The sequence below is a fragment of the Bubalus bubalis genome, chromosome 23, assembly GCF_019923935.1.
Source record: "Bubalus bubalis isolate 160015118507 breed Murrah chromosome 23, NDDB_SH_1, whole genome shotgun sequence".
Taxonomy (NCBI): Eukaryota; Metazoa; Chordata; class Mammalia; order Artiodactyla; family Bovidae; genus Bubalus; species Bubalus bubalis.
In genome coordinates, this window is record NC_059179.1 from 3,704,532 (window position 1) to 3,722,383 (window position 17,852).

Consider the following 17,852-nt stretch of genomic DNA (forward strand, 5'->3'; position numbering starts at 1 on the left):
TTTCTGTCTGTGACAGGTTAAATCAGTTGACAAGAAAATTGTGCTAAAGAAGCCAGAAAATGGGTTTAATTCTCAATGTGGTCAATTAACATTCTTTGACCCAAAGCAAATAAGGGCACCCTTGTGGCTGATTAATCTGAATTCCCTCTTACTGGCTAGGAGAAAAATGTTGCATAGTATTTTACATGATTCAAAGCAGCTTTACATATAATAATTTATCTTTATGATAAGACTAAAATATAGAGGATGAGCCACCTTGCAGAAGAAATGATGGGATTTACATGAGTTTTTTTTTTTTTTTTTTTTTTTTTACTTAACCTTAACCTTAAGCTCTAAGGTTAAGTTACTGTGTGCTCAGTCACTTCAGTCGTGTCCAACTCTGTGCGACCCTATGGACTGTAGCCAGCCAGCCTTTTCTGTCCATGGCATTCTCCAGGCAATAATACTGGAGTGAGTTGCCATGCCTTCCTAGAGGGGATCTTTGCAACTCAGGGATTGAACCCACATCTCTAGCATCCCCTGCATTGACAGGGTAGTTCTTTACCACTCTTGCCACCTGAGAAGCCCCTACAGTGCCAGAATGAAGAGTAAAAACCTTAACAGAGAATTTTTTTTTTTTTTTAAGGTAAACAGGCATAGAGACCAGAGGAGGAAATGGCAACCCACTCCAGTATTCTTGCCTAGAAAATTCCATGGACAGAGGAGCCTATTCAGTCTGTGGGGTTACAAAGAGTTGGCCAAGACTGAACAACTGAGGACACAGGCATAGAGATAGTGTATATATTAACAAATTCACATAATTTGTGAGTTGGTTCAGTCATGATTTAAGACCAGATAGTCAGATCTTAGATCTTATACTATTAATCTAGATCCTTCACACTTAATGCAAGTCACTTTTTACTACACTTTCTGCAGTGTTTTAAGAGCTACACAGTATCATGCTTACACATATGTGTAAACACAAATTAAAACACTTTATTTTCAACAAGTTTTGCTGTCTCGTGAACTCAAGGAATTTTTACTGAAAAATTTAAAATATTTGAATTATTTTTATTCTAATGCTTCTAATACTATTTTCTTCTAATACTCAGGTAAAGGCCCTTCATGTTTATACCAACTTGCTCCATGTATGAACATTGTGAAACAGTTGTTTTAGCTGTTGCCTACAGATTATTTTTGCTCAACTCGTCAGGGTACATTGACTTTTAAGTCACATATCTGTAATTCATGAGACAATGTTAGAGCCCATTAAAGCTTCTGTCAATGAATTTTGAGCCTGGGGAATGGTGTCTGAGTTCCAAGGATTAATAATCATTTGAAAACTCACACAGATTGAAATTCACAACTTAAATACCGTAAACAACTAGACAGCACCTATACTCCTCTGTATAATGTGAACAATATTCTCTTTCCTCTGTATAATGTAAATTTTGTTTTATAACATAAAAGATGGACTCTATTCATAACATGATCATAGGATGGTTTATGTTAAAAACATCCAAAGCGTAAAGCTATATTGTATATTTTAACTATTTAATGATGTTTTGATAGAAAACATTGCAGAATTTGAGGCAGAGTTTTGGAATCCAAAGTTAATTTCAGCTTTCCATCTGAATATCTACATCCATGCAACAACTCAACCTGCTTTTTGAAAAATTAGAAAATTAAAAAAAAAAAAAATTAACAAGCTCTTTAGGGAAGATGTTACCTGTCAAACATTAACTTTGAATAAACAATCATTCATTTAAAAATACACTGAAATATGTGCATAGGATATATATTTATACAACCAAAATACAAAACCAAAATATACAAAAGTGTTTATAAAATAAACTATTTTTATTTATTTGCATGAATGATGTAGATTTTCTTACAAGCACAATCAAGCTTAACTCTCTGTCTTTGAAAAAGTCACATGACAATGTTATGTACTCTGCTTAAATTACTAAATGAAGACTGTGAGTTTACAGCTTACACTTATGTATAAGGGCATATCTATTTTAAGGAAATATTAATCATTTGGATTGTTAATTTACCCAAATGTCAGAGAAATAAATTACCCTAGGAAAGCTTTCACACTAAGTTGAGTTGATCTAAATATAAACTCCATAAAATCCATCAGATAATATATTAACTCTTTTAGATAAAGTTTTATATTTTGATAATCCTTAAGGTTATTTTAGAAATAAAATTATACATAAAATTAACTCTCAAAATAAGTGAATGATGAAGATAGTTGAAAATTTGCCAATGAATAATACAATATCATTTTCCCCTGCTAATTTTCTCATCCTAATGTTTGATATAAATGATATATTAACAGTGGACTTTCTTGAAGATTAGATTTTCATGTAAAAGACACTTCATTTATCTTGATGATCATGCCTCCTTTTCTAATCTGTTTGCCCTTGCCTACATCCTCTCATGACTCTTACCTTCAATGACAAACTCTATTCTCCAATGCACTCATGTCATGCCTTCACTATTTACAGCCCTAACTGAGTAATCTCATTCTTTGTACTGCTGATGCAAAATATTACAAATAATGGATGTAATAAATTACATCTTAGCTTAGACAGATAGAACCAAATGTTTTTGGATTTACCAGAATCATTTCAGAAATTGATATACCTCTGCCACTGCTGCAGATCAATAGTGTTTCAGTTGTTACCATAGTCAAATGATTTCTGCCTATGCAGGTCTGATAAGAGGTCCTAATAAATGCAGCCTAGGAATGAAATTTATTGCTACTGTTTGTTTTATTTTTTACCAGCTAATCAACTCTTCTTTATCATCTTTTTTGTTTCTACTTCTCAATCATATTAATTATCATTAGCTCTACAATTAATACAATGATCATTAGCTTTCCCCTAGAATATGACCTTGGAAATACCCAACACTGTCTAGCATGACACTGTGCACAAAATTATATGATAAATAAATCTGACTGAATGAATTTTTATAGTAGATAGAAAAATTTGAGATGCAATGAGTGTACACATAAACATATGCATGTACATATACCCTAGAACATGTACATTTCAGAAGCTATCTGTTTTTCATTAAATTCATTCCTTGCTTCTAAATAGTTACTTAACCAACATTGTGTTTAAGGAAAATTATGAGAACATTTATTGATTGCATATATATTAACAATTTTTCAATTTTAAATTAATTTTGTTATTAAATTCTTTTTTTCCAAATATAGGCACTTAAAATAAAAATAACATGTTACTTTAACCCTGAAACATGCCTGGATAAAGTGACCAAAATTATATATGGCATACTGTTACCGCACTGGGTTTCCAGGAGTATTTTGCTAGTTTTTATTTTTTCAAATGTAAAGAAATTGCTGAAATACCATACTTCACAATTTATCTGGGAAATAAAGTTAAAACTCCCAACTGCTTAATTAGTATACTATGTTATAGATCTTATTCTAGGTGGAGGAATTATGAAGGGTAGCAAGCATAACTCTGGAAAGCATTTATCAAGCTAAATAGGCAAAGTCCTTCTCTATACATATTTTAATTTTCATACATATTCAGATAATGTAAAAGAAAAATGGTATACATTTATTGTAAGTTTATATCCAGCTGATAAAAGAGTAAAAAGTTAACCTTTGCAGTTTCAGTGCTACATTAAGTGTTAATTTGGTCATACACACACAGAGAAGCATATGCATGCATCCACACACACACACGGCTCACAGAGAAAGGAAGAAAGAGAGACTATGACAAAAACAGAATTTAGCTTCAAGAATACAATAAAATGATGCAAAAGGTAGGACAAATCATTTTGTATTGGAAAGAGGAGAGGAGAAAAGTAATGTCTTGATCAAAGAGTTTTATTCATTATGGTTGAAAAGAATCTGTTTTAGAAATGTTTTAATGTTATACTCAGAAAAATGAAAGAAATGGTTAACCTTTAATATATTTGGGTTCTTCTGGATTAGTCCAATCACTCTTAAGTAATCAATATGGAAAACATGGCTAAGACAATTTTTTTTCATGAATTTTAAAATCTCAAATATAGGCTGTACATTCATATAACTTTCTAATAAAAGCTTTCAAATATAATATATATTTTTCCAGGCATAAAGAATTATAATAATTTAATCTGGAATCATGTTAACATTTGACCATTTGACTATATTTACTAGTGCCATTTAGTCTGACTCAGCCTTGTAGGAGTTTGGTAAAACTGTCTTTTTCTTTTAGTTCAGACACTACCCACTCATTGATGATCTAAATAAAACTCTTTTTTCCTTACCTTAATAAACACTAAATCTGCACTTAATAAGTGTCCTGGGGCAGGAAATATTTTAAATTGCACATATCCTTTGGTCTAGCCTGAATAAGTTTATTATGATGATGGCCTAAGGAGATAGGCATTGGAGGCACTTAGAATTTTGTATGATCTTGTCACTTCCTTTAACCTGCATGAGGCTCTAAGGAAGAGGCTTAGTCTTTCAGAGAGTCAGTTTCTTAATCTTTTAAAAAATCTCACTAATTTACTGAAAGAATAATTAAGACTAAGTATATAAAGCCCTTAGCATACTACTTAAAATATTGTAAGCACTCGATAAACTGTAGAGGTTATTACTGTTTATCTTACACTACGGATTCATTACTGTTATTTTCCCTATTGCTGTAATTTTATATAACATTCACATTTAAAAGATCTAGGAGGTTGCATGGTAATCACTAACAATATTATGAATCTATGAAATCCATTTCAAAATAGTTTAAAAGACACATATAATCACAAATTTTATAAAATTTTGTGAGTATTTAGACCTATGGATCTTATAGGTCATATCTAGAGAATTCCTGTGGCATTAAGCTAAAATCCCCTTACCTGGAGCATGTTTTCTCAAAAACATGTACATAAACATGAAAATCTTAAATATATGTCAGAATATAAAGGTGAACTGCTAATGGAAAATATTAAAAACTACCAGTAACCCAGAAGATGGAGAATTATAGTGAAAAATGCATAGGATTAGGAATATTGTGCATAAGGGCTCAATGGATAAGGGCTCAATGCAAATGCTAGAATTCTGTCCCTAATCAAGTATTTCTTCCCATGAAGATCCTGAGGAAAATGAATATGCAGATCAAACACTAGGGAGACAACTTACTCTTCTGTAATTATTTAAGGGTTTGTCCCAAAATGTTATTAGGGTATTTTAGTGAATTATAATAGACTAGACTCTTGGCTTCTGCATCCCTCACTAAGAGGGAGTTGCGAGTATCTTGCAGACTTGAAATGGGAACCCACTATGGTATTCTTGCCTGGAGAATCTGATGGACAGAGGAGTCTGGTGGGCTACAGTCCATGGAGTTGCAAAGACTTGGACACTACTGAAGTGACTTCACACATGCAGAATTGAATGACAGCAGTCTGTTTACTTCAAACACACACACCCAGAATTACTATACTACCACTCCAGTTCTAGGAAATACTTAGAAAAAGATGAGAAAATTGCCAACAAATGAAAGTTCAGTTCAGTACAGTCGCTCAGTCCTGTCCGACTGTTGGCGACCCCATGAATTGCAGGACGCCAGGCCTCCCTGCCCATCATCAACTCCCGGAGTTCACTCAAACTCACGTCCATCGAGTCAGTGATGTCATCCAGCCATCTCATCCTCTGTCATCCCCTTCTCCTACTGCCCCCAATCCCTCCCAGCATCAGAGTCTTTTCCAATGAGTCAACTCTTCGCATGAGATGGCCAAAGTACTGGAGTTTCAGCTTTAGCATCATTCCTTCCAAAGAACACCCAAGACTGATGTCCTTTAGAATGGACTGGTTGGATCTCCTTGCAGTCCAAGAGAATCTCAAGAGTCTTCTCTAACACCACAGTCCAAAGCATCAATTCTTCGGTGCTCAGCTTTCTTCACAGTCCAACTCTCGCATCCATACATGACCACAGGAAAAACCATAGCCTTGACTAGATGGATCTTTGTTGAGAAAGTAATATCTCTGCTTTTTAATATGCTATCTAGGTTGATCATAACTTTCCTTCCAAGGAGTAAGCATCTTTTAATTTCATGGCTGCAATCACCATCTGCAGTGATTTTGGAGCCCCAAAAAATAAAGTCTGACACTGTTTCCACTGTTTCCCCATCTATTTCCCATAAAGTGATGGGACTGGATGCCATGATCTTAGTTTTCTGAATGTTGAGCCTTAAGCCAACTTTTTCACTCTACTCTTTCACTTTTATCAAGAGGCTTTTGAGTTCCTCTTCACTTTCTGCCATAACAGTGGTGACATCTGCATATCTGAGGTTATTGATATTTCTCCCGGCAATCTTGATTCCAGCTTGTGCTTCTTCCAGCCCAGCGTTTCTCATGATGTACTCTGCATATAAGTTAAATAAGCAGGGTGACAATATACAGCCTTGATGTACTTCTTTTCCTGTTTGGAACCCGTCTGTTGTTCCATGTCCAGTTCTAACTGTTGCTTCCTGACCTGCATATAGGTTTCTTAAGAGGCAGGTCAGGTGGAGAAGGAAATGGCAAACCATATAGGTTTCTCAAGAGGCAGGTCAGCTGGAGAAGGAAATGGCAAACCACTTCAGTATTCTTGCCTTGAGAACCCCATAAACAGTATGAAAAGGCAAAATGATAGGATACTGAAAGAGCAACTCCCCAGCTAAGTAGGTGCCCAATATGCTACTGGAGAGCAGTGGAGAAATAATTCGAGGAAGAATGAAGGGATGGGGCCAAAGCAAAAACAATACCCAGTTGTGGATGTGATTGGTGATAGAAACAAGGTCCGATGCTGTAAGAGCAATATCGCATAGAAGCCTGGAATGTTAGGTGCATGAATCAAGGCAAATTGGAAGTGGTCAAACAGGAGATGGCAAGAGTGAACATCAACATTCTAGGAATCAGCAAACTAAAATGGACGGGAATGGGTGAATTTAACCTAGATGACCATTATATCTACTACTGCGGGCAGGAATCCCTCAGAAGAAATGGAGTAGCCATCATGGTCAACAAAAGAGTCTGAAATGCAGTACTTGGATGCAGTCTCAAAAATGACAGAATGATCTCTGTTCATTTCCAAGGCAAACCATTCAATATCACAGTAATCCAAGTCTATGCCCCACCAGTAACAAATGAAAAGGCACAACCGAATCCATACTTGCTGATCTCAATGACTTTGAATCCCCTGTCCTTAACCATTTTTATCTTATCTGGATCCTCTAGTCTATTTATCAGCTTTACAGAAGAACCCTCCTTTTCAGTTGTAAATCACTTTGTCCTTAAACCTGACCCAAATTTTTAGATAAATGAAGAAATTTAAGGGAAGAGAAACAAGGAGACTTAAATACATCCTAGAAGAAAATTTCACCGTAAAAAAGATTTTTGTTCATGTACTTAACTATGAGGGTTTAAACAAATATCTTAGCTTCATCCATTAAAGATTAAAGAATCTACAATATATTCTATGCCATTGAGTAAGTGACAAAATTAATATTGTTGGATACAAGGTCAAGCCCTAATACATATTTTAACTTTAATTAGACTTTTTTTTTTCCCTTAGTGTGACTCTGTATATGTTTCAAACATGAGGACAGATTCTAGAGTATTAGCTAGTAGCTACCACTGCCTACTCTTTCAAAGTACAGGGAAAAAGACTTTGTGAGTAATAAGGACCAATTCTATACCTCTGTGTTATTTATATAAATACAGATATGTGTGTGTATGTGTGTATGTGTGTATATATATATATATATATATATATATATATATGTCTATATCTGGAGAGAAGAGACAGGGAGGGAGGGAGGGAGGGAGGGAGAGATAGAGAGAGATTCCCGATTTGCAAATTAACCTACTTGGTAACATTCTGTTGTAAATCAGTACTTAAAATGTTCCTGAGGTCATCTGGGACATGCACAGAGCAGCACAAAATTGTTCACCTGTCAGAATGTTCCTGCTGCTGCTGTTGCTGCTAAGTCACTTCAGTCGTGTCCAACTCTGTGCGACCCCATGAATGTTCCTCAGTTCAGTTCAGTTCAGTTCAGTCACTCAGTCGTGTCCGACTCTTTGCAACCCCATGAATTGCAGCACTCCAGGCCTCCCTGTCCATCACCAACTCCCTGAATTCACTCAAACTCACGTCCATCGAGTCAGTGATGCCATCCAGCCATCTCATCCTCTGTCATCCCCTTCTCCTCCTATCCCCAATCCCTCCCAGCATCAGAGTTTTTTCCAATGAGTCAACGATTTGCATGAGGTGGCCAAAGTACTGGAATTTCAGCTTTAGCATCATTCCTTCCAAAGAAACCCCAGGGCTGATCTCCTTTAGGATGGACTGGTTGGATCTCCTTGCAGTCCAAGGGACTCTCAAGAGTCTTCTCCAACACCACAGTTCAAAAGCAGCAATTCTTTGGCACTCAGCTTTCTTCACAGTCCAACTCTCACATCTATACTTGGCCACTAGAAAAACCATAGCCTTGACTAAACGTTCCTAACTGATGTCAATTATGAAGAAACACTTCCTTCTTACTTCTTCAGCTCTCATGCCATTGAGTAAGTTAGAAAACTAAAAATGACTCCAGGATGGAAAAGTTATAGGGGATGATGCTGTGTAGTACAGGAAATTCTGGCTCTGAGGTCAGTTGGGTGAGATTTGAATTTCAGCTCTGACACTTGTTAGTGGTATGGCATCAGGGAAGTTATTAACACTTCTGAACTTTGCTTTCTCTTTTTCAAAATAAAGAAAATTTTCTGATGAGTTTAATTTTAGGATTTAAAATTATAATTTATGTAAGATATATATTTAGACACATTTGTGTATATATATATATATATTAGGGGCTTCTCTGGTGGCTCAGTTGGTAAAGACTCCTTTACTGGTAAAGACTCCTTGAATGCAGGAGACTCAGTTTCAATCCCTGGGTTGGGAAGATCCCCTGGAGTAGGAAATGGCAACCCACTTCAGTATGCTTGTCTGGGAAATCCCACAAACAGAGGAAGAGGAAAGCCTGGTGGGCTAAGTTCCATAGGGTTGCAAGAATTGGACATGACTTTGTGACTGCACTGCAACCATGTGTGTATTATGATGAATGCATGTATGTTTTCATATTAATATATTTATGTATCAGTTCAGTTCAGCTGATCAGTCATGCCCAACTCTTTGTAACCCCGTGGACTGCAGCACAACAGGCTACCCTGTCCATCACCAACTGCCGAAGCTTGCTCAAACTCACGTTCATCAGTGATCCCATCCAACCTTCTCATCCTCTGTCATCCCTTTCTCCTTCAGCCTTTAACCTTTCCTAGCATCAGGGTCTTTTCCAGTGAGTCAGTTGTTTGCTTCAGGTGGCCAAATTATTGGAGTTTCTTCTTCAGCATCAGTCCTTCCAATGAATACTGAGGACTTATTTCCATTAGGATTGACTGGTTTTATCTCCTTGCACTCCAAGGGACTTTCAAGACTCTTCTCCAACACCACAGTTCAAAAGCATCAGTTCTTCGGTGATGAGCTTTCTTTATAGTCCAACTCTCACATCCATACAGGACTACTGGAAAAACAGTAGCTTTGACTAGATGGACTTTTGTCGGCAAAGTAATGTCTCTGCTTTTCAATATGCTGTCTAGGTTGGTCATAGCTTATCGTCTAAGGAACAAGCATCTTTTTATTTCATGGCTGAAGTCAACACCTGCAGGGATTTTGGAGCCCAAACCAATAAAGTCTCTCACTCATTCCATTGTTTCCCCATCTCTTTGCCATGAAGTGATGGGACTGAATGCCATAATCTTCATTTTCTGAATGTTGAGCTTTAAGACAACTTTTTTTTACTCTCCTCATTCACTTTCATCAAGAGACTTTTTAGTTCTTCTTCACTTTCTGCCATAAGACTGGTGTCATCTGCATACCTGAGGTTATTGATATTTCTCCTGGAAAACTTGATTTCAGCTTGTGCTTCATCCAACCCAGCATTTTGCATGATATACTCTGCATATAAATTTTAAAAGCAGGGTGACAATATTCAGCCTTGACATACACCTTTCCCGATTTAAACCAGTCTGTTGTTCCATGTCCAGTTCTAACTGCTGCTTCTTGACCTGCAGACAGATTTCTCAAGAGGCAGGTCAGGTGGTCTGGTATTCCCATCTCTTTAAGAATTTTCCATAGTCTTTTGTGATCCACACAGTCAAAGGCTTTGTCGTAGTCAATAAAGCAGATGTAGATGTTTTTCTGGACCTTTCTTGCTTTTTCTATGATCCAACAGATGTTGGCAATTTGATCTCTGGTCCTCTGCCTTTTCTAAATGCAGCTTGAACATCTGGAAGTTCACGGTTTCATTTACAGTTGAAGCCTGACTTGGAGAATTTTGAACATTACTTTGCTAGTGTGTAAGTTGAGTGCAATTGTGGGGAAGTTTGAACATTCTTTGGCATTGTCTTTCTTTGGGATTGTAATGAAAACTGACCTTTTCTAGTCCTGTGGCCACTGCTGAGTTTTCTAAATTTGCTGGCCCACAGCATCATGTTTTAAGATTTGAAATAAGTGAACTGGAATTCCATCACTCCCACTAGCTTTGTTCACAGTGGTGCTTCCTAAGGCCCACTTGACTTCACATTCCAGCATATCTGGCTCTAGGTAACTGATCACACCATCGTAGTCATGATTTTTTCGGATGGTTTTTCTGTGTACGCTTGCCACCTCTTTTTAATAGCTTCTGCTTCCTTTAGGTCCATATCATTTCTGTCCTTTATTGTATCCATCTTTGCATGAAATGTTTCCTATTATCTCTAATTTTCTTGAAGAGATCTCTAGTCTTTCTCATTCTGTTGTTTTCCTCTATTTCTTTGCATTGATCCTTGAGATGGCTTTCTATCTCACCTTGCTATTCTCTGGAACTCTGCATTCAAATGTATATATTTTTCCTTTTCTCATTTGCCTTTAGGTTCTCTTCTTTTCTCATCTATTTATAAGGTCTCTTCAGATAACCATTTTGCCTCTTTTCATTTCTTTTTCTTGGGGTTGGTCTTGATCACCCCCTCCTGTACAATGTCATGAACCACTCTTGTAGTTCTTCAGGCACTCTATCAGATCTAATCTGTTGAATCTATTTGTCACTTCCACTGTATAATTGTAATGAATTTGATTTAGGTCATACCTGAATGGTCTAGTGGTTTTTCCTACTTTTTTAATTTAAGTCTGAATTTTGCAATGAGAAGTTCATAATCTGAGACACAGTCAGCTCCCAGTCTAGTTTTTGCTGGCTGTATATAGTTTCTCCCTCTTTGGCTGGAAGGAATATATTCAATCTGATTTAGATATTGACCACCTGGTGACATCCTTCTGTACAGTCATCTCTTGTGCGGTTGGATGAGGGTGTTTTCTGTGACCAGTGTATTCTCACATATATGTACATATGTGTATGCATATATATACACATGTATATATGTATATATATTACAGAGTATTGAGCAGAGTTTCCTGTGCTATATAGTAGTAGGTCCTTTTTATTATCTGCTTTAAATATAGCTGTGTGTACATATCAATCCCAAATTCCTAATCAATACCCCTTCCCCTCACCCCATAACCATAAATTCATTTTCTAAGTCTGTGAGTCTGTTTCTATTTTGTAAATGAGTTTGCATTATTATGAAAAGGTTATTTTTAAAAAGGATTTACATTTTTAAAGTTAAAAACTAAAATTAAATATATATATATGGCAAAACCAATACAATATTGTAAAGTTAAAAAATAAAATTAAATTAAATTTAAGAAATATCAAAATCACACCTGCTGCTTCTTAATTTCTTCTTCATAAAGAATTTAAATATATTATTAGCTCTTTTCATAGGAAATGGTTTTTGTGGAATAGCAAAAGAATGCTAATTATAAAATATTACAAAAATTACAAAGCATCATTTATATGTTAGTCATTATATGAGGAATCAATTTTGGTACTGGAAAAGATCAGGGGTTATAGATTCAGATAAAAATTTGGGTTTCAAATTCCAACACTTCTATGGATTATTGGACCAATTGCTCTTCTCTTGCAACTTCATTTCTCCAGCCCTGTAAAATGGGGCTAATTCAATTTATTCCATAGATAAATGTGGAAGATGTTGAACCTAAAATATGTGTTCAGAAACTGTTAGTCTTTGTGTCCTTATATTTTTGGAAGCTAAAATAGTGTATGGAGTCCCAAGGGAAATCAGTTGATAGCAATAATATGTAAGAATCCTTTATTCAAATTTAACATCATTTTCAGGTATTGGAATTTATGTATTATATTGTCAGTAATTTTTCAATTAAAGTGTGGATATATTGATGTTTTGATGATGCTGAATAAATGCTAAAGCTCTTTTTTGTATATTCTATTTTTAAAAGTATTCAATAATTGCAAATTTTAAATGGAAGTAATATTTGGGCATTTGGTAACCAATATATTTACAGATGTCCCAGAATTCCTCTAGAAACATGCCAAAGAATAAATTCAACATTATAATGCCACCTTTATTTTGAAAGTATTGCTAGTTGATTTTAGTTCACATAATAACACTTTATAGTATTCAGTTCAGTTCAGTTCAGTCACTCAGTCGTCTCCAACTCTTTGCGACCCCATGAATCGCAGCACGCCAGGCCTCCCTATCCATCACCAACTCCCTGAATTCACTCAAACTCACGTCCATCGAGTCAGTGATACCAATTAGCCATCTCAGCCTCTGTCGTCCCCTTCTCCTCCTGCCCCCAATCCCTCCCAGCATCAGAGTCTTTTCCAATGAATCAACTCTTTGCATGAGGTGGCCAAAGTACTGGATTTTCAGCTTTAGCATCATTCCCTCCAAAGAAATCCCAGGGATGATCTCCTTCAGAATGGGCTGGTTGGATCTCCTTGCAGTCCAAGGGAATCTCAAGAGTCTTCTCCAACACCACCGTTCAAAAGCACCAATTCTTCGGTGCTCAGCTTTCTTCACAGTCCAACTTTCACATCCATACATGACCACAGGAAAAACCATAGCCTTGACTAGACGGACCTTTGTTGGCAAAGTAATGTCTCTGCTTTTGAATATGCTATCTAGGTTGGTCATAACTTTTCTTCCAAGGAGTAAGTGTCTTTTAATTTCATGGCTGCAATCACCATCTGCAGTGATTTTGGAGCCCAAAAAAATAGTGTCTGACACTGTTTCCACATTTATTTCCCATGAAGTGATGGGACCAGATGCCATGATCTTCGTTTTCTGAATGTTAAGCTTTAAGCCAACTTTTCCACTCTCCACTTTCATTTTCATCAAGAGACTTTTTAGTTTCTCTTCACTTTATAGTATTAGGAAAAATCAAATAAAAATTAAAAAAAATTTGAATGCTATCCAATATAAATTGATGGTTTATAGTATTGTTTGATAATCATCATTAATTTTTCAACCTTCTGTGTTTAGTTTTAGATTGAACAGGTTATTAAAATCATATGTGCTAGTAAATTAATCTTTTCCTCAGCACCTAATCAAAATTTACCTAGCCTAGCAATACTCTTTGTTCTTCCCATTCTTGTTTTTCCATGTGGCTGCACTTAAATTCTACTTAGTATTCATTTGAACAATATTTATGTTATGAGATTCATTGAAGATATTTCTGTATTGTCAAGCCAAATTCCCTTTCAAACTTGGAAGTAAAGAGAAATTTGGTGAAATTAAAAATAAATTAAAATCTCAAAAACACTTATAGAGCTTCAATTTCTCCAATATTGTATAAAAGTTATTTACATAGAAAGCAAATTCAGCTAGTTATTAATATTTTTTTGTATAAACCTCTCCTTGGAGGCCATATAATCATGACTGAGATTCAGCACTAACAGCAAGTTAAAGAACATCTACAACTGGAATATATAATAAGCCTAAAATTCCCCAATGAGAGCATCAGGAATATCAAAGAGAATGGAGAAAAACATCAATAGATAAAGCAAAGCATACATAGTTGGAACCTTGCAGCATTAAAATAAGGATAGGAGTGCACTCTAAGCAGTAAAGACAGAGTATCATTTATGGTGGATGGAAGGAGATTGTCAGTTTGATTAGATATCATTCGGGACTGTATAATGATGTCTTTCTAAAATTCCACACAGTATTTTTTTATAGGCCACACAATACACAAAAATATGTTTTATGGGTAACTGAGACACATATTAATGAAGAGTTAGGATGATGATTCCCTGGGTTCTGCATGTAAAGCAGGAGACATGGGTTCGGTCTCTGGCTTAGGAAGATCCCTTGGAGGAGGGCATGGTAACCCACTCCACTATTCTTGCTTGGATTATCCCCATGGACAGAGGAGCCTTGTCCATGGGGTTGCAAAGCGTCCGACAGGACTGAGAGACTAAGCATAACACAGGATGATATTAATGAGATTGATTTAGCATCTTTTAAAATCTAGAGAGTAGAGATCATGAATTACACAGTTTGTATTTGAGACAAATTAAACAGAGAGATGCTTTCCTCTTCTAGAAGACCATTGTAGAACACAGATTTCTTAGATCAGCTGCTGGATAGCATAGGTAAAGAAACAATAAATTATACTGTGTATAATAAACAGAAGATAAAACAGCTTGAGAAAAAACTGAGTTAAATTAAACTTTAAATTAAATTCTTAAATTACTCTCAGGTAAAAAATTGTTAACATTATGTACTTACAAGTCAAACAAGATTTGGCAGTTAAGTTCAGTTGCTCAGTCATGTCTGACTCTTTGCAACCCCAGGAACCACAGTAATCCAGGCATCCTTGTCCATCACCAACTCCAGGGTTCTACCCAAACTCATGTCCATTGAGTCAGTGATGCCATCCAACCAGCTCATCCTCTGTTGTCCCCTTCTCCTCCTGCCCTCAATCTTTCCCAGCATCAGGGTCTTTTCAAATGAGTCAGCTCTTCACATCAGGTGGCCAAAGTATTGGAGCTTCAGCTTCCACATCAGTCCTTCCAATGAACACGCAGGACTTATCTCCTTTACGATAGACTGGTTGGATCTCCTTGCAGTCCAAGGGACTCTCAAGAGTCTTCTCTAACACCACAGTTCAAAAGCATCAGTTCTATGCTGCTCACCTTTCTTTATAGTCCGACTCTCACAGCCATACATGACTACTGGAAAAACAATAGCCTTGACTAGATGGACCTTTGTTGACAAAGTAACATTATGTACTTACAAGCCAAACAAGATTTGGTAGGGCTTAATTCTAACATAAATGTTTAAATGTATTCTAAGGACAACTAAGCATCTGGAAGTCAGGGAAGAATAACTAAATAAATAATAAATAAAAGCATATATACCCTTTGAAACAAGTACTAGTACTTTATAGGTGACATGTTCCTATCTTTTCAATTAGCATAACCTCTTATCAAATCCAAAATGTTTTCCTATAGCTACTAATCATAGTAAAATAACGATAAAAACTGCATCAGTTCAGTTCAGTTCAGTCGCTGAGTTGTGTCCAACTCTTTGTGTCCCCATGGACTGCAGCATGCCAGGCCTCCCTGTCCATCACCAACTCCTGGAGTTTACCCAAACTCATGTCCATTGAGTCAGTGATGCCATCCAACCATCTCATCCTCTGTTGTCCTCTTCTCCTCTTGCCTTCAATCTTTCCCAGCATCAGGGTCTTTTCAAATGAGTCAGTTATTCGCATCAGGTGGCCAAAGTATTGGAGTTTCAGCTTCAACATCAGTCCTTCCAATGAATATTCAGGACTGATTTCCTTTAGGATGGACTGGTTGCATCTCCTTGCAGTCCAAGGGATTCTCAAGGGTCTTCTCCAACACCACAGTTCAAAAGCATCAATTATTTTGTGCTCAACATTCTTTATAGTCCAACTCTCACATCCATACATGACTACTGAAAAAAAAATAGCCTTATCTTTGTTGGCAAAGTAATCTCTCTGCTTTGTAATATGCTGTCTAGGTTGATCATAACTTTCCTTCCAAGGAGAAAGCTTCTTTTAATTTCGTGGTTGCAGTCACCATCTGCAGGGATTTTGGAACCCCAAAAAATAAAGTCTGCCACTGTTTCCACTGATTCTGCATCTATTTGCCATGAAGTGATGGGACCATATACCATGATCTTTGTTTTCTAAATGTTGAGCTTTGAGTCAACTTTTACGCTCTCCTCTTTCACTTACATCAAGAGGCCCATTAGTTCTTCTTCACTGTCTGTCATAAGGTAGGTATCATATGGATATCTGAGGTTATTGATATTTCTTCTGGCAATCTTGATTCCAGCTTGTGCTTCATCCAACCTAGTGTTTCTCATGATGTACCCTGCATATAAGTTAAATAAGCAGGTTGACAATATACTGCCCTGATGTACTCCTTTCCTGATTTGGAACCAGTATGTTGTTCCATGTCCAGGTCTAACTGTTGCTTCCTGATCTGCATACAGGTTTCTCAAGAAGCAGGTCTGGTGGTCTGGTATTCCCATCTCTTTCAGAATTTTCCACAGTCTGTTGTGACCCACACAGTCAAAGGCTTTAGCATAGTTAATAAAACAGAAATTGATGTTTTTCTGGAACACTCCTGTTTTTTTCAATGAACCAGTAGATATTGACAATTTGATCTGTGGATCCTCTGCCTTTCCTAAAACCAGCTTGAACATCTGGAAGTTCACAGTTCACGAATTGCTGAAGCCTGGTTTGGAGAATTTTGAGCATTACTTTACTAGTTTGTGAGCTGAGGGCAATTATGTGGTAGTTTGAGCATTCTTTAACATTGTCTTTATTAAGGATTGGAATGAAAACTGACCTTTTCTAGTCCTGTGGCCACTGTTTAATTTTCCAAATTTGCTGGCATATTGAGTGAAGCACTTTAACAGCATCATTTTTTATGATTTAAAGTAGCGCAGCTGGAATTCCATCACCTTCACTAGCTTTGTTTGTAGTGATGCTTCTTAAGGCCCACTTGACTTCACATTCAAGGATATCTGGCTCTAGATGACTAATCATGACATTGTGATTATCTGGGTCTTGAAGATCTTTTTTTACAGTTCTTCTGTGTATTTCTGCCACCTCTTCTTAATATCTTCTTCTTCTGTTAGGTCCCTAACATTTCTGTCCTTTTCTGAGCCTATCTTTGCATAAAATGTTCCCTTGGTATCTCTAATTTTCTTGAAGAGATCTCTAGTATTTCCCATTCTATTGTTTTCCTCTGTTTCTTTGCACTGATCACTGAGGAAGGCTTTCTTATCTCTCCTTGCTATTCTTTGGAATTCTGCATTTAAATGAGTATATCTTTCCTTTTCTCCTTTGCTTTTTGCTTCTCTTCTTTTCACGGCTATTTGTAAGGCTTCCTCAGACAGTCATTTTGCTTTTTTGCATTTCTTTTTTGGGGGGTTGTTTGCTCCCTGTCTCCATCATGAATGTCACAATGTCACAAACCTCCTTCCATAGTTCGTCAGGCACTCTGTCTATAAGATCTAGTCCCTTAAAAACTACTTGGGAGCAACAATTTAAGGAATCCTAATTGGCAATCTGCAAGTCTGTATATAATTAAGCCAACATAGGAAAAATAGTTGTCAACATTAGAGAAAATAATGCAAAATTCTTAAACTTTATGCTAAAAATGAACAGGGGTGACTAAAAATAAGCCTTGAAGGAAGAAGGAATATTCCCAGGGTGCTCTGTGTAGCAGATAGCTTATATTCATATATACCACTTTTATTCATTTAGAATCTACTTCTTTATATTATGGTCTTTTTGCCAACAGTCCACTGAAATCTCAACTTCAGTGTGTTTAAAAGCAACAACAACAAATTCAGAAGTGAGATGGTCATATTCCGGACCAGTTTCCTTTTGTGGCTGTTTATTATATTGTTTTCTCTAGTTTAGAGTGTC